Raw genomic sequence first — 26,672 nt, forward strand, 5'->3', positions numbered from 1 at the left:
TGCATCTCCTCCGCTTGCACAGATAGGTGCCGTAGGGAAGGGAGGGGGTGTTGGGGGTGACTGAGGAGTAGAGTAGGGTGCTGTGGAGGCAACAGTTCCTTCGGAATGCTGAAATGGGAGGGCAGGGGAAGATGTGTTTGGTGGTTGTATCAAGCTGGTGGGAATGGCGGAGGATGATGTGTTGAATGCAGAGGCTAGTGAGGTGGTAGGTGAGGACAAGGGGAGCCTTATCGTGATTCTGGGAGGGAGAGAAAGGGGTGAGAGCAGAGGTGTGTGAAATGGATTGGACACTGAGAGCCCTGTCCATCATGCTGTGTGAGAACCCTCAGTTGAGGAAATATCGATAAAAATCAGGAATATCAATGTTTGGTCTGGTCACCACTGTGCTGGTCAAAAGGTGAACATCAGTTGCTCAAAAAGTGTTAGTGAAGTTTTAAATTGAAGTGATGAATATATGCTTAAGTAGTTTTTTTTGTGCTGTCCAAGGCAGTAAATAGGTGTTGTGCTGACTTAAAATGTTAGGGCTGCAGGCAGAGCTTTTAATCAAAACATGGCAGCTATAATCTGTTTTTGTCACAAACACTAAGAATAAAGATTAAATGCTGAGATTAGGATAAACACTTAGTTTTCTCTCACTTGCTGTAAAAGTTTGGGTGATGTATAGTTAAATTGTCCCAGGCCAGAATCAGGCATCACAAACAACTCTGCAATTCCTGAGCTTGTCTGATGCCCTTCTTTAATATCAGAGCGTTACTTTGGTGAAAGTAGGGAAAATCCCAAGATATTCTCTAAGTATATCAATGGGAAGAGGTTAACCTGGGAAAGAGTAGGACCCATTAGGGACCAAGGGGGCAATCTATGGGTGGAGCCAGAGGACATTGGTAGAGTGTTGAACGAATACTTCACATCAGTCTTCACCCAAGAGAATGAGGATGAAGGTATGGAACTCGGGGACAGAGACTGCGAGGTTCTTGAGCAAATTGATATAGGGAGTGACAAGGTATTAGAGGTGTTGGCAGGCTTAAAAGTGGACAAATCTCCAGGTCCGGGTGATTTGTGTCCCAGACTGCTGAGGGAGGCAAGGGAGAAGATCGCAGGGGCTCTGACCCAAATTTTTAATTCAACTCTGGCCATGGGGGAGGTGCCAGAGGACTGGAGAATAGCTAATGTGGTTCTGCTATTTAAGAAGGATTATAGAGTAAGACCAGTGAGTCTCACGTTAGTGGTAGGGAGACTGTTGGAGAAAATTCTGAAGGAGAGAATCTCTCTCCACTTGGAGAGGCCAGGTTTGATCAGGGATAGTCAGCATGGCTTTGTCAGAGGGAGGTCATGCCTAACAAATTTGATTGAATTTTTTGAAGAGATGACCAGGTGTGTAGATGAGGGGAGTGCAGTTGATGTAGTTTATATGGATTTCAGAAAAGCCTTTGACAACGTCCCACATGGGAGACTTAAAGAAGGCAAATGTACATGGGATACAGGGTAATTTGATAAGGTGGGTTCAAAATTGGCTTAGTTGTAGGAGACAGAAGGCTGCTTTAATGACACAAAGATTGGCTGGGTGGTTAACAGTGAGGTTGAGTGTCTTGGGCTACAGGAAGATATTGACGGGATGGTCAAATGGGCAGATAAGTGGCAGATGGAATTTAACCCTGAAAAGTGAGAGTTGATACACTTTGGAAGGAGTAATTTGATAAGGAAGTATTCAATGAACGGCATGACACTAGGAAGTTCTGAGGAACAAAGGGACCTTGGCGTGTGTGTACATAGATCTCTGAGGGGCATGTTAGTGGGGTGGTGAAAAATGCATATGGGACACTTGCCTTCATCAATTGAGGCATTGGTTACAAAAGTAGAGAGGTCATGTTGGAGTTGTATAGAACCTTGATGAGGCCACAGCTGGAGTACTGTGTGCATTTCTGGTCGTCACATTAGAGGAAGGATGGATTGTGCTGGAGGGGGTGCAGAGGAGATTCACCAGGATGTTGCCTGAAACATTTAAGTTATGAAGAGAGGTTGGATAGACTTGGGTTGTTTTCGTTGGAGTAGAGAAGACTGAGGGGCGACCTGATTGAGGTGTACAGGATTATGAGGGTCATGGACAGGGTGGATAGGGAGCAGCTGTTCCCCTTAGTTGAAGGGTCAGTCACGAAGGGACATAAGTTCCAGATGAGGGGCAGGAGGCTTAGGGGGGATGTGAGGAAAAACTTTTTTACCCAGAGGGTGGTGACAGTCTGGAATGCACTGCCTGGGAGGGTGGTGGAGGCGGGTTGCCTCGCATCCTTTAAAAAGTACCTGGATGAGCACTTGGCACGGCATAACATTCAAGGCTATGGGCCAAGTGCTGGTAAATGGGATTAGGTAGGTAGGTCAGGTGTTTCTCATGTGTTGATGTAGACTTGATGGGCCTCTTCTGTACTCTGTGATTCTGTAATGACACTCATTGCTTGTTGCCAAGGTAGTGTGTGCTGTGCTAAGCTTACAAATAAAAAGATTTGTTTGCAAAGCCTCCGTAATGGATCCATTTAGATTGAAGAAATTTGATGTAGCACCTTACAGCACAAAAATTTGACCCATTATGCCTGTGCTGTCTGACCAGTTCAGCTCTTTCCCTGTGGCCCTGCAATTTTCTTTTCCTTTTACTAGTACATGTCCATTTCCCTTTTGAAAGTTATTGCATCTGCTTCCACCACTGTTTCAGGCAGTGCATTCCAGATCACCATAACCCGATGCATTATATTTAAATTAGTTTTATAGTGAGAGTTTAAAAAGTCCAGAGCCAGTTGTTTTTAATTGCTGGCTCTGGCTCTCAAAACTCTTACTATAATGAAATTTAATGTGCTGATGTGATTTTTTTTATCCAGAATATTCTCCATGCATCCACAAAATACCATCTGATCAGGAGGAACACTGTGTAACTACCATCATGGTTTCTAGCTCCAACCAATAGGCAGAATAGCAACAGAAATGATGGACGATGATTCTCCTCTTAATGTTACATGGAAGTGGCGAAATTCACCTGCAAGAGAAGTCCCATTGTGAATATCTATCAGCAGTGAAATTTGAGATTAGGTCCCCTTTGTTGGAGGTTTATTCCTATAACTGGAGGAACACCAAGCACTGAATATTCAAATAAAGCTGTTAGCCCTTCTACCTTATATTTGCTGTCGTTTATAAATATCAATATTTATCACTATCTGCTGGAGAAGCAATTCCCTTGACAGGCCCTTAAATATTTGATAGGTAGAATATGGTTCTAATGCCAGAACAATTGGACTTGCTGAGAAAGTGATGCATGCACGTGCGTGCGTGTGTTTTTGTGTGCAAGATTGAATGTGTAGTGATTATTGATGAGGTACAAAGAAAGTAACAGCCTGGATAGCTTCCGGAACAGTTCTTTTAGATCAGTAAAGAATAGAAAGGGGATTTATGATGATTACATCAAAGCTTTATCAGATTCTGCCGTTATTCATATGTTGTGTTATCTATCTATGCTGAACTTGTAGCAGTTGTGTGAATGTTATATTGTACGATTCATATTTGTTCAGTGTTTGTGACTGCCAACATAGACATAGTTTGATAATGTGTTGCCCTCATGGTCTTGTATCAAGTGTCACTTCTATTTTAATTTGGATTTTTGGGAGTGCTCTTGCACATCTAAATCTGGCTCCCTAATCCCAGTGATAAACTCAGTTCTTAATGGGTCTATGATTCTTTCAGGATAAAAGATCCCAAATTTAGCATTGTATGCACTGAGAGCCAGCTCATGGACTCCTGGGATCCAAATTAAAGGAGGTCTTTTGAACTTGCAGTGCTTGCCAACTGTGCTTGGACACTATTCTTGTTTATAATGTTATAACTCTGCATCCAGAATCCTGCTGTAAAATTAACAAGGTAACTTGGATGCTGCTGGAGGCACAGGACACCATCTCATGACGTAGTTTTGTTCCCTGCAAAAAGGCAACTTCCACAAATGCAGTAGGACTGAAGTTTTATCCTGGGTCAACTTACAGAACAGCATTGTATATTTCTTACATTGACCTTCCCCAAACATCAGGGAAGATCTGCAGCTAAAATTGTGGGTGCAACTCTTGAGCAATGGGCATGTACAAAACTTGCCCATGTTTGTATCATTGTCTTAAATCCACCCCACAGTGAATCACAAGCATTGACAAAACTTGCACAATATACAGGACTCCCAAGTTTTTTTTCGTGGTGTCTGAATACACCTGTTAATGTTCACCTCTGACAAAAACTGGATGACATGTAACTTGTTACTGCTTATAGACAGATGCAAAATCCAAGCAGATCCTGAATAAGGGCAAGGAAGTGACTTGTTAAAGATATTATAACATCATAAAAAGGTTGCAATCACCTAATCCCTCATGGATGTTTGTATACATATATGTTCCTTAGAAAAGCACTAATGAACAAATATGGTTGCACTTTCTAGTTCTTTTCCTGTGATGTTGCTTGTGGAAAAGTTCTTCGGTAATTGTTTTATTACCATAATTACCCCTTTCCTTGTTGTCTCTTTTTTTCTCTATCTTCCAAACTTTGTTTCCTTATTTCTTTCCATCTGTTTACCTCTTGCACACTTCGTCAGTTCTCGCCAACTCTTTTACTGCCTTTGTCCTTGGTAAATCTTTCTTTCATTTTGTTTGTCTCTTATTTTTGTGTTTGTCCTTCCCTCCTTCTCTCAACTGGAGACAGACTTGCATACATTAATCCTCATCTTCCTTCCAAAACTGGGGTGCCGGGCCACATGGTATTACATTTACTTGTACGACAGTCTGTAATTATGCACAAGTTAAGCCTCCTATTCTCGGCTGAGAATGGAACAGAGGGGAAAACTCGCATGCAAGCAACGAACCACCGGCATGAAATTCATTGCTAACTAAATTGGGTGGAGTGGGTGATGGTGCAGGGGAGGGAGTAGAACTGTGGTCACTTATCAAGTGCATGCAGCAGCAGCTTTAAGATGTGTATTTTTCCTTGGAAACAGAAAGACAGTGCAGCAAACATGAGTTCAGAAGCTACAGCAACTGTGAATTTGTTGGTATAAATAACTCAAAATTCCAGCAAAATGCCTCCAAAAGTGCTATACAGCTCAACTTGACAGCAGCTGAGGCTCGCTTTAAGCATTGTTCCAAATGGCTGTCTCCTAACTTTACAGGCCCTTGCTGATGAGTGGGAGCAGGAACTAGTGGTACCTGGGTAATGACTGACAAAGATGGCACTGGGTTTTAAATTATATGAGGCTTCCAACTGTTTCTGACTGGAGCTCTGGCTGCCAAGATTCATGTTTGCCTGAAAATTGGAACAGGAGTCAAAGCATCAGGAAGAGTAATAAACTTGCAGAATAAGTATGTAATTGGCAAATTAATTTCAATAAAGATGAGGTAGTGTATTTTGATTCAAGGAAAAAATAGGTCACATATTGCTTGGATAAAGAAGTCTAAATGGAGTAGAGGAGAAAAGGGATCTAGGGGTACAGGTGCACAAATCACTAAGAGTAGTGATGCAAGTTAATGGGAAAAAAACAGGGATTGGGGTTCATTTTTAGAGAGAAATAATTGTAAAGCAATGATATTAATTTCAACTTGTATTGAACCTTGGTTAGACCACATTTGGAGTACTGTGCACAGTTTTGATCTACATATTACAAAACGGATATAGAGGCACCAGAGAAGGCGGGAAATAGATTCACAAGGATGATAACAGAATTTAGAGGATATACTTATCTGGAAAGGCTGAACAGGTGGCGGCTCTTTTCTCTAGAAGAGAAGAGACTGAGGCAGGATCTGATAGAGGTCTTTATGATTATGGAAGGATTTGTAGGGTAGATGTAGAGAGAATGTTTCCATTCGTGGGGGTGTCCAAAACTACAGGTCATAAATGTGATAGTCACTAATAAATCCAATAGGACAGTCAAGAGAAATTTGCATCCTAAATAAGAAGAATGTGGAACTCACTACCACAAGGAGTAGTAGAGGCAAATAGCAAAGGGAGAAGTCAACGCAGTCACCGCAACTCAAAAGGGGATCAAGGAGAAGGACCCTTGCACTCAACAGGAGGAAGAGTATCCAACAGAGGGCGGTAGTGAGAAGTGACTGAGAAGCATTCTGGGAGAAGTCAGCGCAGTCACTACAACTCAGAAGGGGATCGAGGAGGACCCACTGTCAAAGAACGGAAGAGGAGATGCAATTCTAGACCTAGTCTCGGGGAACAAAGAAGGGCAAGTGGGTGAAGTGACAGTTGGCGACCATATCGGGTACAGTGATCACAATTCAGTTAGATTTAGCATTACCATGGAAAAGGACGAAGTAAAAAAGGAAATAAGGAAATCAAAGAGAGGGCATGAAGAAAGATTAGCAAGTAAAGTTAAAGATAACCCAAAGATGTTTTACCAATACATTAATGCTGAAAGTTTAGTTAAGGAAAAAGTGGGACCTATCAGAGATGAAGTTGGAAACGTGTGTAGATGCAGAGGCTGTGGGAAGGGTTTTGAATGATTGTTTTGTCTCCGTGTTTACAAAGGAAAGGGAGGATGTAGATACAGTAGTCCAGGAGGAACACTGCGAGATATTTGATGGGATAGTCATAAAGAGAGAGGAAGTACTCGAAGGGTTGGAATCCTTGAAAGTTGATAAGTCACCAGGGCCAGATGGATTGTTTCCTAGGCTGCTGAAGGAAGTCAGGGAGGAGATAGCAGATGCTCTGAGGATGATTTTCCAATCTTCACTAGATACAGGGGAGGTACTGGAGAAATGCAAACGTAGTTCCATTGTTTAAAAAGGGATCAAAGGAAATGCCAAACAATTATAGGCCAGTTAGTCTTACATCGGTGATGAGCAAATTAGTAGAATCAACCCTGAGAGATAGGATTAACTGTCATGTGGAAAGGCATGGACTAGTCAGGGATGGTCAGCATGGATTTGTTAAAGGAAGGTCTTGCCTCACAAATTTGATTGAAATCTTTGAGGAAGTGACAAGAAGGGTTGATGAAGGTAGTGCAGTGGATGTTGTGTACATGGATTTTAGCAAGGCATTTGACAAGGTCCCACATGGCAAATTGGTCAGGAAAGTAAAAGCCCATGAGATTCAGGGTAATGTGGCAAACTGGATAAAAGGTTGGCTTTGTCATAGGAAACAAAGGGTAATGGTCGATGGATGCCCTTGCAAATGGAAAGTTGTCTCAAGTGGTGTTCCACAGGGCTCAGTGTTGGGACCCTTGCAGTTTGTGTTATATATTAACGATTTGGATGTGAACGTGGGGGCCACGATTGGGAAATTTGCAGATGACACAAAGATTGGCCGAGTAGTGGATAGTGTAGAGGATAGCCATAATCTCCAAAATGATATAGATGGGCTGGTGGAGTGGGCGGTAAAGTGGCAGATGGATTTTAACATAGAGAAGTGAGAGGTCATACGTTTAGGGAGGTCAAACAGTTACAGGGATTACACAATAAATGGGAATATACTAAGAGGGGTATATGAAGTGAGAGATCTTGGCGTACAAGTACACAGGTCCCTGAAGGCAGCAGTTCAAGTAGACAAGGTTGTAAAGAAGGCATATGGAATGCTCTCCTTCGTTGGCAGAGGTATAGAATATAAAAGTAAGGATATAATGTTGAAATTGTATAAAACACTGGTGAGGCCACAACTGGAGTATTGTGTGCAGTTCTGGTCACCACATTACCGGAAGGACGTAATAGCTCTGGAGAGAGTGCAGAGGAGGTTTACAAGAATGTTGCCAGGGTTAGAAAAGTGTAGCTACAAGGAGAGATCGGATAGGTTGGGGTTATTTTCCTTAGAACAAAGAAGGCTGAGGTGACTTGATTGAGGTGTACAAAATTATGAGGGGAATAGATAGAGTGGACAGGATAAAATTGTTTCCCTTAGTGGAGAATTCTAGAACCAGGGGACGTAAATTCAAGATAAGTGGCAGAAGGTGTAGGGGGGACATGAGGAAGAACTTCTTTACGCAGAGACCATAAGACCATAAAACATAGGAGCAGAAATTAGGCCAATCGGCCCATCGAGTCTGCTCCGCCATTCAATCATGGCTGATAAATTTCTCAACCCCATTCTCCCGCCTTCTGCCCGTAACCTTTGATCCCCTCACCAATCAAGAACCTATCTATCTCGGTCTTAAATACACTCAATGACCTGGCCTCCACAGCCTTCTGTGGCAATGAATTCCATAGATTCATTACTCTCTGGCTAAAGAAGTTTCTTCTCATCTCTGTTCTAAAAGGTCTTCCCTTTACTCTGAGGCTGTGCCCTCGGGTCCTAGTCTCTCCTACTAATGGAAACATCTTCCCCACATCCACTCTATCCAGGCCTTTCAGTATTCTGTAAATTTCAATCAGATCCCCCCTCATCCTTCTAAACTCCATCGAGTATAGACCCAGAGTCCTCAAACATTCCTCATATGTTAAGCCTTTCATTCCTGGGATCATTCTCGTGAACCTCCTCTGGACCCTCTCCAGGGCCAGCACATCCTTCCTGAGATACGGGGCCCAAAATGTCTCTCAATATTCTAAATGTGGTCTGACCAGAGCCTTATAAAGCCTCAGCAGCACATCCCTGCTTTTATATTCTAGTCCTCTCAAAATAAATGCCAACATTGCATTTGCCTTCCTAACTACTGACTCAACCTGCAAGTTAACCTTAAGAGAATCCTGGACTAGGACTCCCAAGTCCCTTTGCACTCCAGATTTCTGAATTATCTCCCCATTTAGAAAATAGTCTATGCCTCTATTCTTCCTACCAAAGTGCATGACTTCACACTTGCCCACATTGTATTCCATCTGCCACTTCTTTGCCCATTCTCCTAACCTGTCCAAATCCTTCTGCAACCTCCCCGCCTCCTCAATACTACCTGTCCCTCCACCTATCTTTGTATCATCTGCAAACTTAGCCAGGATGCCCTCAGTTCCTTCATCCAGATCATTAATGTATAAAGTGAAAAGTTGTGGTCCCAACACTGACCCCTGCGGAACTCCACTAGTCACCGGTCGCCATCCTGAGAAGGACCCCCTTATCCCCACTCTCTGCCTCTTGCCAGACAGCCAATCTTCTATCCATGCTAACACCTTGCCTCTAACACCATGGGCTCTTATCTTACTGAGCAGCCTCCTGTGCGGCACCTTGTCAAAGGCCTTCTGGAAGTCCAAGTAGATAACATCCATTGGCTCTCCTTTGTCTAACCTACTCGTTACCTCCTCAAAGAATTCTAACAGATTTGTCAGGCATGACCTCCCCTTGATGAAACCATGCTGACTTTGCCCGATTTTACCATGCACTTCCAAGTATTCTGAAATCTCATCCTTAATAATGGACTCTAAAATCTTACCAACGACCAAGGTCAGGCTAATCGGCCTGTAATTTCCCATCTTTTGCCTCACTCCCTTCTTAAACGGGGGGGGGGTTACATTAGCGATTTTCCAGTCGTCTGGAACCTTCCCTGACTCCAGTGATTCCTGAAAGATCACCACTAACACCTCCACTATCTCTTCAGCTATCTCCTTCAGAACTCTGGGGTGTAATCCATCTGGTCCAGGTGACTTATCCACCTTCAGACCTTTCAGTTTTCCCAGCACCTTCTCCTTGGTAATGGCCACCATACTCACCTCTGCCCCCCCGACTCTTTTGAACTTTGGGGATGTCACTTGTGTCTTCCACTGTGAAGACTAACGCAAAGTACCTATTCAGTTCCTCCGCCATTTCTTTGTTCCCCACTACTACTTCTCCAGCGTCATTTTCCAGCGGCTCAATGTCCACTTTTGCCTCTCTCTTACCCTTTATATATCTAAAAAAACTCTTGCAATCTTCTTTTATATTACTGGCTAGTTTACCCTCATATTTAATCGTCTCCCTCCTTATTTCTTTTTTAGTTGTCCTCTGTTGGTCTTTATAGGCTTCCCAATCCCCTGGTTTCCCACTGCTCTTCGCCGCATTGTATGCTTTCTCTTTAGCTTTTATGCTGTCCCTGACTTCCCTTGTCAGCCATGGTTGCCTAGTCCTCCCTTTAGTATGCTTCTTCTTCCTAGGGATGAATTTTTGCTGTGTCTCCCAAATTACTCCCAGAAACTCCTGCCATTGCTGTTCCACTGTCTTTCCTGCTAGGCTCATCTCCCAGTCAGTTCTGGCCAGCTCCTCCCTCATGCCTCTGTAGTTGCCTTTATTCAACTGTAATACCGTTACATCTGATTCCAGCTTTTTCCTCTCAAATTGCAGGGTAAATTCTATCATATTATGGTCACTTCCTCCTAAGGGTTCCTTCACCTTAAGCTCCCTTATTAAATCTGCCTCATTACACATCACTAAATGTAGAATTGCCTGTTCGCTAGTGGGCTCCACCACAAGCTGCTCCAAAAAGCCATCTCGTAGATATTCCACAAATTCATTTTCTTGAGATCCACCACCAACCTGATTTCCCCAGTCTACCTGCATATTGAAATCCCCCATGATCACTGTAACCTTGCCTTTCTTACACACCTTTTCTATCTCCTGGTGTATCTTGTGCCCCACATCCTGACTACTGTTCGGAGGCCTGTACATAACTCCCATTATGGTTTTTTTACCTTTGCAGTTCCTCAACTCTACCCACACAGATTCTACATCATCTGACCCTACATCATTTCTTGCTATCGATTTAATTTAATTTCTTACTAACAAAGCAACCCCACCCCATCTGCCAACCTGCCTATCTTTTCGATAGGATGCATATCCTTGGATATTTAGCTCCCAGTCCTGATCCCCTTGCAGCCATGTCTCCGTGATGCCCACCACATCATACCTGCCAATTTCAATCTGCGCCACAAGCTCATTTACCTTATTTCGTATACTGCGTGCATTCAGACACATTCAGTCCTGTATTTCCTGTCCCCTTTCTCATTGTCATCCCTTTATCTGATGTGCTTGAAGTTAGATTCCTAGCCCTTTCTAAACACTCTGTCCTATTTTGTGTTCTGGAGACTTTAATAGCCTCTGCTGGGCTCTCCTTTCTTTTCAGTTTTTTCATAATTTTCCATGAAGTTGAATCTACCCCACCACACGATAATCTGCTGCTTTGTTTTTCATTAGTCATACTTCTTGGAGTTTTACCCTTCCCAGAGGGTAGTGGGTGTCTGGAATTCGCTGCCCAAGTTGGTGGTAGAGGCCGAAACTCTAAACTCTTTTAAAAAGTACCTGGATCTGCACCATAAGTGCAGTAAACTGCAGGGCTATGGGCCGGGTGCAGGAAGGTGGGATTAGAAAGGCACTTGGGTGTCCCCGGGCTGGCATGGACTAGATGGGCCGAATGGCCTCCTTCTGTGCTGTAACTTTTCTATGGTTCTATGGAAGCTAGATAAACACATGAGGATTTGTCCTTCTATTTTCTTTGTTTACTGGCCAGTTTGCTGGCATTTTTAAGCTTGCATAATTACGAAGGGAATTCCCCATGGTGGAAATTCTATTGAAAAAATTATGGCTTTTCAGTTCTTCAGAATGTCAAAATTGAGCTTCCCCACTGAATATTGTTCCCCAGATCAGTCCTCTGGCTTTCCTAGATCTGGAAAATAGCTCCAAAATACTTTCTTTAATGGGGTTGCAAGGTTCAATTGTTTTCCAATGAAGAAAAAAGTGCTGTAAGAATGGGCTGTTTTCTAACAAGGAATGAATCCCCTGATAAAACTGACATAACAGTCCTATTTTGTTACCCATCTGTGTTTTTGGGTTCTTCAGTTAGGGGTCAAATGTCCATTGTGTTTTGAGCTTCCTTAAATATTCCTTTTAGGGCCATAGATTAAATAATTACTGTACCTTTCTTTTTTTGCTTTTCAATTACACTAGTGTTTTTATTTCACTGAGTTAATCATAATTTCCTATTATCTATGAATCTTTTCATTATGGCAAAAATTAGCAGAAATTTTTGATGCAAGTAGCACTGAATGGGCTGAATTGAGCATGCTTTGAGGGTTTGATGCTGTGTGTGGTTGATTGCTGATTAAAAGTGAAGCTTCCTTTTCGCATGTCACAGGTCACACACCTTCGCAGCACGATAAGACAGCACATTTTTTTCCACAATAGAAAGCACTTTAAAACAAAAGAAACAGAATGAAAATCAGTAACCTAAATCAACCGGCGCTGCAAAGCAAGTTGTTTTAACAGCATTATCTATATTAATAAAAAATGACTGCAATAAATACAAAGCACAGAAATTAATGCAAGTTTCTATGGGCACAACAAGTTAGACTATTTTCCTACATTAAATCCACTAGCAGATTGTGGGTTTTCCAGGGTTATTTTCCCCTTGCTTGCTGAATATAGTTGAGTCAAAGTGTAGTGTTGTACTGGCTACCTTGTAGTGAGCCAGTGGACATGGGCAGAGGAGAGAAATGAGGCATAATCTACAATATTCTTAAAATTGAGAGAAAATAGGGTGGAAATTGAATTTTTCCATCTTGATGATAAAAACATGAGCATTTTAGGTTAACAAAAATACATTGTTTCTCTGGCAATTAGACTAGGATTATGTTGCTTCTGGCTATGCTAAAGATGTGTTGGAAGTAGCTTCCATTGTCTGAGTGACAGTCCACCTGTTTGTTCCTTTTCAGGCTCCCAGAAACACAGTCAGTGGGAACACTGAAAGTTGGAAGTAATTCTGAAAATCTCTTGATCTCTGAAGTCAGTGATAAGGTATTCTGAACAGCTGAAATTGTAGGATAGGATGAAGAAAGAACATAGATTGAGTCAAGCAACTGTCAGTAAGTTTTATGACTTACGATACAGTGAAACACAGGCTCATGTTGTCAGGACATGATGAGCGAGTAAAGCAATGAGTAATCAAATGTGTATTTCACCGCCCTTACCAATGCTTACCAATCAAAATCGAAAACACTGCAAGTGATAGTAAGATATAAGACAGGCTATTGTTCTGGCTTGGTACCTGTGTAGGGTCTCCACCTGAAATTTTAAGCTGTATTTTCTTTTCGGGTGCTACACCAACCTGCTGTGTTTCTCCAGCCCTATCCTGTCTATATTGTGGATTTTCAGCATTTTTCTTTTATCTTTGTCAGCTTACATGGGATGTTCTCAAATTCACAGTTTACTTGCTATGCCAGGAGTTGGGAAATTTGGAGGAGAAATTCCCGCACTGAATTTTGCTTCCTCCCAGTTGAAGGAAAATTACTCTTTGATTTATTAAAATGTGTATTTTTAGTACTGGGGAGACTTTAGAAGTTATTTAGACCTATCAATACGAGGTGATAAGTGTTAGCTGGGTTTAGATGATAGCTTTCTTGCCTTGAATCAGACAGCTGAGGGTTCAAATCCAGGCCATGATTTGAGCATATAATCTAGGTGTTTTGTTGGAGGTGCTGTTTAACAGATGAAACTTTAACACAAGCTCTTTATCTTTTCTTGCAATTCAAGTAGATGTGAAAGCATTAATTTTCCTGTTGTGGGAGAATCTAGAATAGGGGTCACTGTAAAATTTGGGGATGCCCAATTAATTACAGAGGTGAGGACAATTTTTTTCTGAGGGTTGAGAGAGTTTGGAATTCTTTTCCTCAAAATGTGATTGAGGCAGAGCCTTTGAATATCTTTAAGGCAGATAGATAGATTCTTGGTAAGTAAGAGAGTGAAAGGCTATCAGGGATAGGCAGGAATGTGAAGTTGAGGTTAAAATTAGATCAGCCATGATTTTATTGAATGGCACAGGAGCTGAGTGGCCTATTCCTCCTAATTTGTATGTTCAGAATTTTTTTATAGGAGTAGATAATGGTTCAGTTAACACCAGAGGTTACAGATTAGCTGGCATCTCTGACAATTGTTGTTTGTGGGATTTGTTGTGCACCAAAAAAGGCCACTGAAGTTGCCTACATAAGTGACTGACTACATTTCAAAAGGTAACTTACTGGTTGGAAAGTACTTAGGAACATTCTGAAGATGTGTTGATGTGCAATATAAATTTCTTTAATCACTACAACTATATGTTACAGTATCAGAAAGCTCATCAGCTGAAAAGACCCAGCCAAGAACCCGATTTTGTACAATCCGAATCATTGAAAGGAGTTATAAACGAGTTTATTGACAGAAGACTTTGCTCATCTTCAGTACAAAGAAACTTAGCTTTTTGCTTTTGCCCATTGACCTCACCGGTAGCAATCGTTTTCCATTCCTAGTTGGACTAACGACATTAAGAGTCGATCACTTGTGGTTAAACTTTCGTAGAGGTGCAGAGGTGGGACCGGAGGCGGGCACGATGGCAGTTTCATGCTACTGGCTGGAAAGTCAGCCAGCTGGCATGTTCCGCACCCAACCTATTTTGAAGGAGGCTGCTTCAGAGTAGGTGGGTAGTGGTGCTACCTACCTGCCAGCAGCAGATAGCCAGTTCGACCAATTTTAGTGTCTATTGAAGGCACTCTTCAAGCACCATCTGGAATTTTCCAGACTGCATATGGACAGAGACTAAAGCGTTTTTTAAGGATAGAGGTAGCCTCCAAATGACAGGCTAAGGGGTCAGCAATGCCTAATTTAAAGATGATTTAAATCACCCTCTTTCTCCTTCCCACACTATACCCCCCTCCCCCACAGCTGTGATTGCCAGAGGGCCACAGCTGCGACTGCAGCTCATCTGTGGAGCGGTTGTTTCTCCACAATACTGGCCTGCAGCTGTGGCCACATTTTACTTTTAATTATTGAAAGGACTTCAGAGGGAGCCTCCATCTTGAGGTACTCTCTCAGTTATCCACCTACTTCAGCAGCACCCACCTCAGATCTTCCAGTGCTGGACTGCCTCCTAATGGCCCACCAGATGCGGAATCCTGCCCACCATCCTTAATTGAAAAGGACACCCTGAAGCGGCCACCTCCTCTAAAATCTCTGACTGGGCTTTGCCACCACATTTCATCCCGATGGCAGGATTGGGATCTGGGAACAAAAAGTCCCTTAGTGAGACTGGAGTCGCAGCTAGGGGTGGTTCCTTGAAATATAGTCATGAGCCAGTTACAAAATTTGGCAGTTTCTGTGGCACTTGTCCACAAATTACCAGATTCATTGGATTCATTGTCATAATTTGCCACAGTGGGAATTGAACTCATGATCTCTGGACTGCTAATCCAACAATTTGCATTTATATGGCATCTTTAACATAGTAAAATGACTCAAGGCACTTGAGGGAAGTGGCAGATGCAGCTGACTGGGTGGTTTCAATCTTAGTGGCAAAGAAGTCCATGAGAGGGTTTAAGAAGGTACTTTGTCATAAAGAAGAGAACCCAGAGGTTATTTTTGTATTCCAGGATGATCTTGAAATAGTGAGCAGTACCATACCTTGACCTAAGCCAATATTGGAGGAAACAGACTTTTGCTGCTGTTTTGCAGCTGCACCCTTAGATTGTATTCAAATTCACCTCAGAGGAATCCAATCATAGTTATGGCTGGTAAAGTATAGCATTACTGCTTGTAAAGTGTTGGCTGAAATTTGAAGAGGAAGTCACTTCAGGAAGAACTATATATGAATCATGAGATGTACTGCAGAGGCCTGAACTAAGTGTTTTGATCAAGCAGCAGAATTACAATGCAGAGGTTTTCTGTGTCTGTATATTACTTAAATTGGCCATGATATAAAGTTAATTAGATTGAAATTGCTATCTACTGCATATAAGAAACTTTTGACCAAGTAGATAAAATATTCAAAGTTGAATATTTGTGATGCGCTATATTAAGTTAAATCCAGCTAAGCCTGCAGTAATCCTGAGTTAGGCTTTGTAATAGAGTTGGACATTGTTAATCTGTTAGTTTAATGTTGAAGCCAAGTTATTCTGTTTCTGATAGTTAATTTGATTGTTTTATCTTACACAATCTTGGCTACTTTTCAGGTGAGCCAAGAGTTCAGTGGTCCTTGATAACTGAATTGGCCTATGGTAGAGCCTAGCCAAATTAGATATTGTACAAACCAGAGACAAACCTATATTTCCGTTATTCCTGTTTAAGATGAACAGGGAGATGAATAGTTGTAACTATTTTTCCTTAATAGATATTTTTAAAGTGCAAAACAACGTATTAATTCTTCTCCTGTTGTCATGGTAAGGAAACTGAGGTAGGAGAAAGCTTGTTAAATTAATTTCTGTTCCGCCACATGATGCAGCATTCCTGGTTGCGATATCCCAAAGCACTTTACTGCCAATGGATGACTTAAAGTAGCTGTTAAATAGGCAAAAACAGTAACCATTTTTCTCACAACACAACTCCACAGAAGCCAACTGAATGAATGAATCAACAGATCATCTGTTTTTGATGGCGTTTGTTGAGGGATGTATGTTGGTCAGGACATGGAAATACCACCCTGCTTAACACTTTTTCCCCCAAACAGTGGCATGGATCATTTGCATCCACCTGAACAGACAAGATGACTCTTGGTTTAATGTCTTTATCTGAACAATGGTTCTCAAACAATGCAGAACTCTCTCAGAATTACAGTGGAGCATCAGACCAGATTATTTGCACAAGCCTAGAGGACGACAGATATTGACCTGGGTACAATTGGCGATCCAGGTGCAATTGCATTCAATTGCAGTAGTTTTGAAATGTGTTTTTTTTTCCACGGTTTGTACTGAAATGAATTTGCCTATTGCCGAACATAAAATCAGCCATGAATCGGTGCATTTGGGCAGTGCTTCAGGGCAAAATTTTAAATAAAAATAATCTTGCATTATTACATATTCCTTGATATATTTAAGGATTGTAACCTGGTGCAGCTTTATTAATACAGCTGAAAATGATTTATCACATAAGCATTTTCAATCAGTGTCTCATTCATCACTTCTCAGTTCTTGGCGTGGCATCCTATCTTGCTGCAATTGAAACATTGCCGTGATCTAGCTATCTCACCACATGTTGCAGCTATCCCTACTTCTACCGTGGCTGCTTGGGAGTCCACCTTCCCTGCTTGACATCTATCTCACCTGCCTATGGCAAGATAGTTCTGTAATTGTTGCGTGCTGAGAATCCCAGATTGAGGATTTTCTGGTCCTGCTGACTAAACCCCTCCTTTAACATCTTTAAAAATACTGGATCATCCTGAATGATATTCTGTGCCCCAGAAAACTCGTCGTAGGCCATTTATTTTCACTCAGCATAATTGCCAGAGCTCTCCCCGGGTTTCTGTATGACCACAGTTATCGCTCCCCAGTTGCTTTGCCCGTTTAACACTCCCTGTACTGCGTCCTTAAACCTGATATTTCTCCTGGACCATGTCATTTTCCATGACCCATGCCCCCTCTTTAATGTTGCCTGGACACTGGTTCCATGTCTGTCAGGGGCATTTGGCTCTTACGAGGATGCGTACATTCTCAAGTGTATGTTATGGATCTCGGACACTTCCTCCAACTGTCTCCAAAACCCGGTATTACTGCAATTGGGTCTGAGAGGCCAGATCTTCTAATAGCATCTGCCTCTTGCCCGGAGTGAAAGGTTTGTGTATTGTCATGACTAATGTCTGGAGTTGCGCAGCTTGGGCTGGATCTGGTACATCTCTCTGTCTCATCTCTATGGGAGCTGCCCTGGCACCCACCAAGCCCTCTCCACCTGGATAGATGGCCATCACTGGAGCAGTTGGTTCCGGGGCCTCATACCCGGGTGGTGCCTTCAATTCCACCTCTGGTTCATCTTGGGGGAGTAGTCGTCCTGCAGAGGCTCTGGCTACCCTTTGGTGAAGGTGGGCAAGCCTGGCTCAGAGCACCTCTTGTTCTTTCAACAGTCATCCCTTCAACAGTCAGCTCTCCTATCTCTAAGCTTCTTGACTTACACATATTGAGGTAGCACTTACATAAGATAATTATTACCTTCTCCTTTTCTTTCATCTGTTTTTCCCACCAGTCCTTACGCTTATCTGGGATTCATGACGGATCCCAGCCTTCCTTGGTCATTTTACTTAATACCTTTTTGTTTCTATTCACTTATAAGTCAGTGAGTGACCCTGCAGGTTCCCACTCTGCGGTTTTATCTGCTGTGGTTAATGTTGTGTTTATAGTCGGAGTGTCACTACTCTTTGGGAAGCAGATCTCCTGTTTTACCCTACGATCGTTCTGATATCCTATGGGAAATGGGTCTCCCCCGTTTTACCCTACGGCCATTCATCACCTCTAACCTCGTTTTGCCCCAGAAACAATCAAGTTTACCCAAGGAATCCTCTGCCCCCTGGCGCCCTATGATCTTTACTTACTTCACCCACAGACCCGTTTTCTGGTTCGGATCCTCTGCTCTGCCCACCGGCTATCCATGTCGAACACTGACCTCCCTATCTAATGGATGGTTAAATAAGCATACTCACCTGTTCGTTGGTGACTGTGTTCGAATTGGTGCCAGTGCCCGACGTTGCAAGGATCTTGCAGACTACGCCAGTTGTGGAGAAAAGCCACTCCAGAGTCCGTAAGATCCATGTAAGTACAAATCTTTATTCAAGCATGCCTGGGAGAAACTCTCCTAGGCAGGCAGGGGAAAGCTTCTAAAAATTTTGCAGTGGCACAGCACCTTTTACAATTGTTTCCAGCCATTACTACTAGACTTCATTAACAGTTGCTGATAGCAACAGGACCTCCCTAAACAACTACTAATAGGGCTACAAGATCTTGTTAAACAGCCACTAATGGCTAGTCATCCTGATACATTCACTACCTGGTGGGTTTCTTTGACCTGACCAGTGAGCTAGACAATACATAACCTCCCCGCCCTGTCTGGAATTGAATTTCCCTTACCTCCATGTTTGCACAGCCTGTGAACAGATCCAGGCTGTCAAGTATCTCATCATGACATAGGAAGAAAGAGAAATGAGGCCCTGCAAGCAGACTTTAAGGAGTTAGGTAGGAAATTGAAAAGCAGGACTTCAAAGGTAGTAATCTCCGGATTACTACTGGTGCCACGCAGTAGTGATTATAGGAAGAGAAGGCTAGAGCAGATAAATGCTTGGCTGGAGAGTTGGTGCAGGAGGGAAGGCTTTAGATTCCTGGGGCATTGGGACCGTTTCTGGGAGAGGTGGGACCTGTAGAAGCTTGACGGGTTACATCTGAACAGGAACAGGACCAACATCTCGTGGGGAGGTTTGCCAATACCATTGGGGTGCATTTAAACTTAATTAGCAGGGGGATAGGATCCTGAGAAGTAGTTCAGAGGGGAGAGAAGCTGAGATGGAATTAGAAGTTAAAACTCAGGGTCATACGGACTTGAAACGTTAATTCTCTTTCTCTCTCCACAGATGCTGCTAGACCTGCTGAGTTTTTCCAGCATTTTCTGTTTTTGAGGCAAACACGCTGTTGGGTGTGTACAATAGGCCAACAAACAGTTAGGGAGAGATAGAAGATCAAATATGTAATCAAACTTCAGAGAAGTGTAAGAATAATAGGGCAGTGATACTAGGGGATTTTAACTACCCAAATATTAACTGGGATAGTTATAGTGTGCAAGGTAGGGAGGGAGCAAAACTCTTAAGTTGCATCCAGGAGAACTTTTTTAGCCAGTACGTAGAAAGCCCAAAAAGTGAGAGGGCAGTTCTGGACCTAATATTCGGAAATGAGCCCAGGCGGGTGGGAGGCATATCAGTAGGGGAGCATTTTGGAGATAGTGACCATAACTCAGTTAGATTTAGGATAGTTATGGAAAAAGATAAGGTTGGGCCGGGAATAAAAGTTCTAAACTGGGGAAAGGCTAATTTTACTATGATGGGATGCGATTTGGCCCATGTGGACTGGGAGCAGCTACTTGCAGATAAAACCATGTCAGAGCAGTAGGAGGCATTCATGGAGGAAATAGCGAGAGTACGGGGCAAATACATTACCGTAAAGGCAAAGTGGGAGAACTCTGGATGTCAAGGGACATAAAGGTTACAATTAAGAAAGAAAGAGAAGCTTATGGCAGATACTGAGGGCTCAATACAGCGGAGTCCTTAGAGGAGTATAAAAAGTGCAGAGGGGTACTTAAAAAGGAAATTAGGAAAGCTAAGAGAGTGCAAGAGAAAACATTGGTGGGTAGAATAATAGGAAACCCAAAGAGCAAGAGAATAACTAGGGAAAGAGTAGGGCCAATTAGGGACCATAGAGGTAATCCCTGTGTGGATCCGGAAGACATGGGTGCAGTCCTCAATGATTACTTTGTGTCGGTCTTCATATGTGGAAAAGGGCGACACAGGTATAGACATCAGGGTGGAGGACTGAAATATTGGAGGAGATTAACATAGAGAGAGAAGAGTTACTAGTGGGTTTAGTGGCCTTAAAAGTGGATAAATCTGCAGGCCAAGATGAGATGTATCCCAGGCTGTTGAGGGAGGCAAGGGAAGAGATATCAGGGGCCCTAACAGTAATTTTCAAATCCTCTCTGGCCACAGGTGAGCTGCCAGAGGACTGGAGGACTGCTAATGTTGCCCCATTATTAAAAAAGGGAGGAAGGGATAAACCAGGAAATTACAGGCCAATCAGTCTAACATCAATGATGGGGAAGTTACTAGAAAGAATTCAGAGGGACAGAATATATCTGCACTTGGAGAGACACGGATTATTCAGGGATAGTCAGCATGGATTTGATAAGGGAAGGTGGTGTTTGACAAATTTGATCGAATTTTTGAGGAGGTAACCAGGAGTGTTGATGAGGGTAATGCATTTGATGTGGTCTACATGGACTTTAGCAAGGCTTTTGATAAGGTCCCTCATGGCAGACTGGTCAAGAAAGTAAGAGTCCATGGGATCCAAGGCAAAGTGGCACGTTGGATCCAAAATTGGCTGAGAGGCAGGAAGCAGAGGGTGATGGTAGAGGGAAACATCCCTCTACCATCTGTGACTGGAAGTCTGTTTCCAGTGGGGTTCCGCAGGGCTCGGTGCTGGGGCCCTTGCTGTTTGTGGTGTACGTAAATGATTTGGACTTAAATGTAGGGGGTATGATCAAGAAGTCCACGAAAATTGGTAGGGTGGTAAATAATGAGGAGGATAGCCATAAACTGCAGGAGAATATCAATGGACTGGTCAGGTGAGCAGAACAGTGGCAAATGGAATTCAACCCGGAAAAGTGTGAGGTAATGCACTTGGGGAGGGCTAACAAGGCAGGGATTACACTATGGATGGTAGGTCCCTGGAAAGCACTGAAAATCAGAGGGACCTTGGTGTGCGTATCTACAGATCCCTGAAGATAGCAGGGCAGGTAGATAATGAGATTCAGAAGGCATATGAGATACTTGCCTTTATTAGTCGAGGCACAGAATACAAGAGCAGAGAGGTTATGCTGGAACTATATAAAACGCTGGTTAGGCCACAGCTGGAGTACTGCGTGCAGTTCTGGTCACCACGTTATAGGAAGGATGTGATTGCACTGGAGAGACTGCAGAGGAGATTTAGCAGGATGCGGCCTGGGCTGGAAGGTCTGAGCTATGAGGAAATATTGGATAGGTTGTTTTCCTTAGAGCAGCAAAGGTTGAGAGGGGACCTGATAGAGGTGTATGAGATTATGAAGGGCATAGATAGGGTGGGTAGGAAGGCACTTTTTCCATTAGTAGAGGGGTTAAAAACCAGGGGGTATAGATTTAAGTTAAGAGTTAGAAGACTAAGAGGGGAGTTGGAGAAACTTCTTCACCCAGAGGGTGGTGGGAGTCTGGAACTCACTGCCTGAAAGGGTGGTTGAGTCAGAAATTCTTGTAACATTGAAGAAGTATTTAGATAGTCACTTGCGTCGCCATAGCCTCCAGGGCTATTGGGCCAAGTGCTGGAAAATGGGATTAGTGTAGTCAGATCTTTGTTGACTGGTGCGGACACGATGGGCCGAATGGCCTCCTCCTGTGCTGTCGACGTCTGAGTCTTTGACAACTGCTATGTCAAGCCTGTTACATTGAACTGAGTTGAAGATCAAGGGAAAAGTAGTACACGCGCTAGTTTCTGGCTCACATTTAACTTTGTGTCAGGTTTTTTAAAAACTTATTTCTGTTAAACTGCATTTTTTTTATTTTGGAAAGTCGGTTTTACTTCTTTTTTGGTTTTGATTTTGATCTCCGTCGCTGTCAATGATGTCTCAGAGTAAAAGTTCAACTGCGCATGCACTGCATTAGCAGCAAATGCAGCCTTTTAAATAACTGAAAATGACTTAAAATCTATACCATATCATTTCCAAGTTACATTGATGTACGGTAGTCAGATTCTTAGGACTTAAAATAACAATTAAAAGTTTTAAAATATACCTGTATTCTTGAATCTCAAAAAGGGGTTCATTTTAAGACCTTTCTCAAAGTCCTACAAATGAGCACAATTAGCAAAAACTCGCAATGGGTTGTGATTATTTTGTGGCTGGAGTCAATTTCTAGCACACTTTTTAAACTAGCTTAAAATGTTGCAGAAACTCAATTTACACTGGTAATTTGCACTTGAAATTCTTCAATCTTTCACACAAGTTTGGCCAATTTCTGGTAACTACACTGAAAACTTGGACACAGCCTAGAGAAAACTTCTTCCCTTTGTGTTAAGTTCTCGTCAAGTTACTGTTTTACACCATATCTCTTTCCGGACACTGTTTGCAAGAATACATATTTTAAAAGATGGGAAATCACTAACAACTGTTTCTGCCTATGTTCTGTTCACAAGACTGCCCATCTACTACGCCATGTTAATCTATTACAGCAAGCAGGTGTGTAAATTCAGATTTAAATACTGTGTTGAATAAATTTTGCAAATTATTCCTTTCAATCTTAATGCTGTATCTTAATCATCCACCATTTTGACCTCCTCCATCTTTTATGGCTTTAAAGAAGACAGTGAAAATTTTGCTTTGAATAATCTGTCAAATCAGTGGTGAAATTTTGTGGTCCCTTGAAGAATCTGAATTAATACTGCTTGTGGAGGATGTTGGTTACTGGTAATTAAAAACAGCTGCCTACTATGTATATCCAGTGTAACACAAGAATTGTTCATGTTACTCCAGTGACATGAGAAATGTATATGAGTCCCACAGGCCATTATATACCTCGAGTACATCATGTTTCCACTGTATTTTGTCCATAGCTGCTCACACAGGAGATCTAAAAAAGGGAATAAAAGGGCCAAGAGAAAGTTTGAGAATAGATTATTCGCTAATATAAAAGGGAACTAAAAAGTTTTTTATAAAAATATAAATAGCCAAAGGAAGGGACCAAAAGGAAACATCACTGTGGAGTCAGAGCGCTGAGGTACTAACAAGTACTTTGCACCTATCTTCACTAGAGAAGATAATGCTGCCAATGTAACAGCAACGGAGGAGATTGTAGCAATTTTGGATAGGATGTAAATGGAGATGCTTAACAAGTTGGCCGTCTTCAAATTGGATAAGTTACCCAGTCCAGATAGAATGCATCCTTGAGCACTGAGGCAAGTGAGGGTAGAAATTGCAGAGGCTTTGGTCACAAACATCTTGTTCTCCTTAAATATTCCAGAGGACTGGAAGATTGCAAATATTACACACCTGTTCAAAAAGGCCAGTCAGCTTAGCATTAGTGGTGGGAAACTTTGAGACAATACACCAGACAATTTGATTGGTATTTGGAAAAGTATTGACTAATAAATTGAACAAATTTGGTAGAATTTGTTGATTAGGTAGTGTAGTAGTTGATGTGTATATGAACTATTAAAAAGCAATTAATAAAACACTACACAATAACAACTTGTATTTTATAATGCCTTTAACAAAGTAGTGTTAATAAACTCATTAGCAAAATTGAAGTCCATGCAATTAAAGGGACAATGGTAGCATGGATATGAAATTTCCCAATGAACAGAGTAATGGTGAACAATTGTTTTTGATGGTGGAGGACAGTATACAGGACATAATTTCAAAGTTAACTGATGACATGAAACTTGGAAATGAAGTAAAAAATGAGCAGTATGGTAACAGAGTTCAAGAGGACATAGACTAGTGAAATAGGCAAGGCACATGGCAGATGAAATATAACTCAAAGAAGTGTGGAATGATGCATTTTGGTATTAAGAATGAGGAAAGGCAATATATAACTTAGTAAGAATTTTAAAGGGGTTGCAGGAATAGAGACACCGCCCACGCGTATTACACAAATCTTTGAAGGTGACTGGTTGAGGAGACTTTTTAAAAAAAAAACAAATCCTTGGTTTTAAAAAATCAATAAAGGCTTGGAATACAAAAGCAAGACAGTTATGCCAAACCTTTAGGAAACATTGGTTAGGCCTCAGTTGGAGTATTGTGTTCAATCCTGGGCACCACACTTGAGGAGAGATGTCAAGGCCTAAGAGAGAGTGCAGAGGAGATTTACTCAAATAGAACTAGGGATAAGGGACTTCAGTTATTTGGAGAGATTGGAGAAGCTGGGGTTCCTCTTCTAGAGCAGAGAAGGTTAAGAGGAAATTTAATAGAGGCGTTCAAAATCATGAATGGTTTTGATGAAGTAGTAGAGATGACTTCAGTGGTTGGTAATCTGAGGTCACCAATTTGAGGTGATTAGCGAAAGAAGCAGTTTTTATGCAGCAAGTTATGATCATCTGGAATACATTGTGTAAAAGAGTGGCAGAAGTAGATTCAATACTAACATTCCAAAGAGGATTGGATAAATATTTGAAAGTCAAACATTTACAGAGCCTTGGGAAAGAGCAGGGGAGTGGGAATAGTTGGATTGTTCTATCAAAAAGGCAACATGGGTGTGATCAGTGGAACAGCTCGGGAGATGGTAACGTAGTGGTAATGTCATTTCCCTGAAATCCAGCGGCCCTGGTTAATGATATGGGGCAATGGGTTCAAATCCCATCATGGCAGCTGGTGGAATTTAAATTTAATTAATTAATAAACCTAGAATTGAAAGCTTGTTTCAATAATAGTGACTATAAAACTAATATTAATTGTTGTAAAAACCCATCTGGTTCACTAATGTCTTTCCGGGAAGGAAATCTGCTGTCCTTCTCTGGCCTGGCCTACATGTGACTGCAGACCCACAGCAGTGTGGTTGCCTCTTAACTGTCCTCTTAAATGGCCGAGCAAACCAATGAATTCAAGGGCAATCGGGGATGGGCAACAAATGCTGACCTTACCAGTGACACCCAAATCCCATAAAAGACTGAAAAGAAAAAAGTTGCCCCCTGTGCTATATCATTTTATGATACGGAGAGGTAGACAAGATGGGATGACAACATAAAAGTGCTGCTCAATAGCATTGGCCTAACTACTGCTGGGGCATATGTCAAGAGTCCTGAATCATAATGGTTGGAAGAACCTTCCAATGATAAGTCCCTCAATGACAATTAGGGACAATATCAGAAGTCCAGTTTTGTGGCCCACTGTTACAGTTCACGATGTTTCAGTATTGGCTGCACCTTTTGGGAACAGTATAATGCCATCTCCTCTTCCAAATTCACATTAGGGCCTTCCATTCAGAAATTTGAATTACCCTTTTGAAGAACTATAGATGTTTCCTGGTGTCAAACGTCATAGTTATGGAGGCATGATTGGCTGACATATCCTTTAAATAAATTATATAATCTGTCTACATATAGCAGGCTTTTCTTTATTATGATTGGATAATTCTTGGAGTTCTTTACTCTTGTCATTTTTGGAGTTTTGTGGCCGGATAATCTGTAATTTGGCCCGTTTCTATGTAGACATGAACTGTGTACAATTCCTTTTAAGGTCTATAAATGTGTGGCTTCCTGTGAACTGCAGGCCAGTGTGTTATGCTTCATGTTATTTAGAGGAGAGCTATATGTGTTGGCTGTTACTCAGTTGGTAGCACTCCCACCTCTGTGTCATTAGATTCTGGGTTCAAATCCTACTATGGGGCTTGAGCACTAAAATGAAGGCTGACGCTGCACTGCAGTGCAGTACTGAGGGAGCTGTTTTTCAGATGAGATGTTAAACCAAGGCCCCATCTGCCTGCTTGGGCGGATGTAAAAGATCCATGGCACTATTTCAAAGAACAGGAGAGTTATCCCCAGTGTCCTGGCTAATATCGCTCAGTCGATATCTCAGAAACAGATTGTCTAATCGTTAACACATTGCTGTTTATGGGAATTTGCTGTGTGCAAATTGTCTGCCATGTTTCCTACATTAGAACAGTGACTACACTTCAGAAGTACTTCACATTGGCTGTAAAGTGCTCTGAGACATCTGGTGGTCATGGGAAGCACCGTATAAATAAATGCATGTCTTTCTATATTTTGGTATTTGGTCAGAAGCATTAATAGTTTCAGTTAATATACATCTTATTGTAAAGTTTGTGGATATTTCGAAGCAAATTGTTGAGCTCTATTTAGTGCAGGAAATTGCCATCCTATTTTTCTTTCCTGGAATCTGTATGTGAAAGTGGAACATACAACAGCAGCTTGCTTTTAACATCATAAAATGTCTCAAGGGGTAGGGGCATTATCAGACAAAGTATGGCATCGAGCCACACGAGATGTTAAGACTGGTGATTAAAAGCTTTGTAAAAAGGTTAGGATTTAAAGAGTATCTTAAAGATACAGAGAAGTTTAGGGAGAAAACGTCAGTATTCCTGCAAGACAGTTGAAGGCAAAGCTGTCAATACATCGAGCAAAGGAGATTGGGGATACACAAGTGGCCAGAGGAGCACAAGAATTCTTGGTGTATTGTAGGGCTGGAGATGGTCTGATGATCCAGAAAACCTGGCTTTACGGAGTCCTGCTGTTTTACACACAAGCAGC

The 26,672-nt window shown here is 42.0% G+C and overlaps 1 protein-coding gene across 8 annotated transcripts in view; it reads left to right on the forward strand.

Annotated features, from left to right (window-relative positions):
- atxn1a (ataxin 1a) overlaps positions 1 to 26,672 on the forward strand; it is a 390,269-nt gene that overhangs the window by 291,428 nt on the left and 72,169 nt on the right. Inside the window, exon 6 of one of the 8 annotated variants that reach the window (XM_078539212.1) lies at positions 12,609 to 12,690. The exons of the other annotated variants lie outside the window; for them this stretch is intronic. The gene's annotated coding sequence lies outside the window, so the exon portion shown is untranslated. The remainder of the gene's footprint in view (positions 1 to 12,608; positions 12,691 to 26,672) is intronic. 8 annotated transcript variants of the gene reach the window in all.

Source organism: Cetorhinus maximus, chromosome 3 (genome assembly GCF_964194155.1).
Source record: "Cetorhinus maximus chromosome 3, sCetMax3.hap1.1, whole genome shotgun sequence".
NCBI classification, from domain to species: domain Eukaryota; kingdom Metazoa; phylum Chordata; class Chondrichthyes; order Lamniformes; family Cetorhinidae; genus Cetorhinus; species Cetorhinus maximus.